The sequence below is a fragment of the Colobus angolensis genome, unplaced genomic scaffold, assembly GCF_000951035.1.
Source record: "Colobus angolensis palliatus isolate OR3802 unplaced genomic scaffold, Cang.pa_1.0 Scaffold514, whole genome shotgun sequence".
Classification (NCBI taxonomy): domain Eukaryota; kingdom Metazoa; phylum Chordata; class Mammalia; order Primates; family Cercopithecidae; genus Colobus; species Colobus angolensis.
Window position 1 is genome coordinate 473,915 of NW_012118644.1, and position 3,335 is coordinate 477,249.

The window sequence follows — 3,335 nt, forward strand, 5'->3', positions numbered from 1 at the left end:
GGTAGCGTGACGCCTCCAGCTTTGTCCTTTTGACTTAGGATTGTCTTGGCAATGCGGGCTCTTTTTTGGTTCCATATGAACTTTAAAGCAGTTTGCTTTTAAACAACCAGGTCTCACGAGAACTCATTCACTATCGCAAGAACAGCAAGGGGAAAGTGTGCCCCCATGATCCAATCACTTCCCACCAGGCCCTTCCGCCAACAGTGAGAATTATGATTCAACATGATATTTGGGCAGGGACACAAATCCAAACCACATCCTCCACATTCACTTGTGGATGGAACTTTGTATTATTTCCAGGTTTGAGCTATTAGGAATAAATAGGCTGCAAACATGTGCATGCAATTTTTGTGATAACATAAGTTTTAATCATTTTCAGGTATATTCCTAGAAGTAGAATAGTTAGGTAATATATGTTTAACTATGTAAGAAACTGCTAAACTATTTTCAAAAAAGGATGAAGTATTTTGCATTCCCACTAGCAATGTAGAAGATTTCTAGTTGCTCCACATCCTTACAAACATGATATTGTCAGTCATTTATAATTTAGTTATCCTAGTGGCTGTCTGATGATATCTCACTGTTACTTCAATGCACATTTCTATGATGACTAATGATGTTTAAAATCTTTTCATATGTCTATTGGCAATTTACACTACATATTTACTTTTCTAAATAGTATTTTCAGATCCTTTTATTTTAGTTTTTAATGGGTTATTTGTCTTCTTATTAAGTTATAAGTGTTTTGTATATATTCTGGATACTAGTCCTTTATCAGTTGTGTACTACCTTTTGAGTTTCTTAATGATGTCTTTTGAAAAAGAGAATTTATTAATTTCGATGAAGTCTGATTTAACAGACATTTTATGGTTTGTAAAATTTTTGACTATTGTAAGTTTGGAAATATTTTCTTGTAGGAGCTTTATAACTTTAGTTTTTACATTTAGGTCTATGGTCCTTTCAAGTTTTCTTTCTTTTTCCTTTTCTTTTTTGTATATAGTTTCAGGGAAAATTCAATATATTTTTCCGTAAGAATATTCATTTATTCTAACAGTGCTTGTTGAAAATACTATGTTTTATTATTCAAATGCTTCAACTTTCTGAAAACCAGTTGGCCACATGAGTGCATGTCTCCATTCCATTCCAATCTCTCTGTATCTATCCTTATGTGAATGCCACACTATTTTGTTATTGTGATTCATGAGTAAGTCTTAAACTCAGTCAGTGCAAATCTTGTTTTTATTTTTGCTATCTTTGTATTGAGTTTCTAATATAGATTTCAAAATCAGTTTGTCAGTTCCTAAAGACAAAAAACAAAAATAAAATCTGCTGAGATTTTAATTGGAATTCCATAAATGCTATAGATAAATTTGGGATTATTAACATTTTAACAGAATTGAGTCTTCCAATCCATTAACACTGAATATCTGTCCATTTATTTAATTCTTTACATTCTCTCAGCAATGTTTTATAGATTTTATTGTATGGGTCTTATACATATTTAATTAAATTTATTCAAATTAATAAAAATTTTATATGGTATTACAATATGATATTTTTTCAGTTACACTCTTTTTAACTAGTTAATAAAAACACTTCTGGTTTTAGATGCTAACTTTGTACCCAATTGATTGCTAAAATCACTTAATAGCTCTGGTAGCTTTTTAAATTTTTTTCTATCTTCTCATGGCACTAGTTAGGACTGTTGAAACAATGTTGAATAGGAGTTGTGAGAACACACACAGTTTACATATGTGATAAACCTCACACATAAACCTTTGCTTTAAAATTAACAATGTTTTAAAAATTAAATTAATCATATACATTTTTTAAAGTTTACCACTTCTGTGCTTCTCATTTTTTTCTCTAGTTCCAAGTTTCTATCCTATATTCTTTTACTTGTCAGAGAAACTATCTTTAACAATTCTTAGGGAGCATGTCTGCTGGTGACAAGTATTCTCAGCTTTTTTTTTCTTCTGTCCATCTGAAAGAAGTCTTTATTTCCCATGAGTTCTAGAAATCTAGGTTGATTTTTGTTTTCTTTCAACACTTTAAAGATACCATTGCATTATTGCTTTGCATAGTCATTCTTGTTTTTGTTCCTCTGTAATTAATTTGCCTTTTTTGCCTATTGTTATTTGAAGATTTTGTCTTCATCAGGAATTTTCAGCAATTTGATTAGGATGTGCCTTAATGTGGTTCTCTTTGTTTTTCTTTCTCTTTTGAAGTTTTTCTGATTCTTGGATCTCTGGATTTATTGCTTGCGTCAAATTGTAATTTGTTTAGTCATTATTTTCTCATTTTTCTTTTTCTACCTCTTTCCTTTTCTTTATTGGACTCAAATTGCCATGCTTGATATTATTCTGTAGGATACTGCTCTTTTTACTTTTCAACCATTTTGCTATTTGCACCTGGTTTTTATAGTTTCTGTTGCTATTTCCTGTAATTTACTAGCTTGTCTTTTGATGTTGAACCAAATTGATAAATATTTTATTTCAGGCAATGTTTCTTTATTATGTCTATGTCTGTTTAATTCCTAAAGCACACTATTTATACAATTTTTACTAGCTAAAAAGAGTTCTTGCCTTTTAATTCCACACTACCTTGCCATTCTGACTCTTGTTCTACTAACTTTTTTCTTCTCCTAGTTATGTGTCACTTTCTTCCTGCTTATTTTCATATCCAATAAATTTTAATTGACTGCCAAACACTATGAATTTTACATTGTTGAGTGTTGAATTCTGCTGTTTTCCTTAAAGAGAGTTGAACTTAATTTGGGCCAGCAGTTATTTATTTGCAGATCAACTTGATAATTTTGAGGTTTAATTTAAAGCTTTTTTATTGTGGGTGCAGAGTAGCATTTACTCGAGAGCTAATGTCACCCCTCCACTAAAGTGTGACCTTTTGAGGGTCTTTAGTCAAGCGCCGTGTCTTCATCAAGTTCTCTTCATTCAGTCCAGTAGGGTATTAAATGATTGCTAGCCTTGTGGGAGCTTAGCAAATATTCAAGTTCACAACTCTATAGTAATATTTCTTTCAGTAGCATTTGTTATTTTCACATGTTCTTATGAATTCTTATCATACATATATGCAGATTAGTATTAGGTAAGGGACTCCAGGAGTCCCCCAAACTGATTTTTGAGATTTTTGCTAAGTATGGCTCTTTTTTCCAAATTCTGTCCTGAAAATTCTAGCCATCTTCACCTCCCTGAATTCTGATCTCTGTATCCTAACCTCACTGAATCTATTAAACTTAGCTTCCACAGTGGTCCCAAAATTTTCTCCCGATGGAAATTCTGGGTGATTGTACATCACACCCTGTTGGTTTCTTTTCT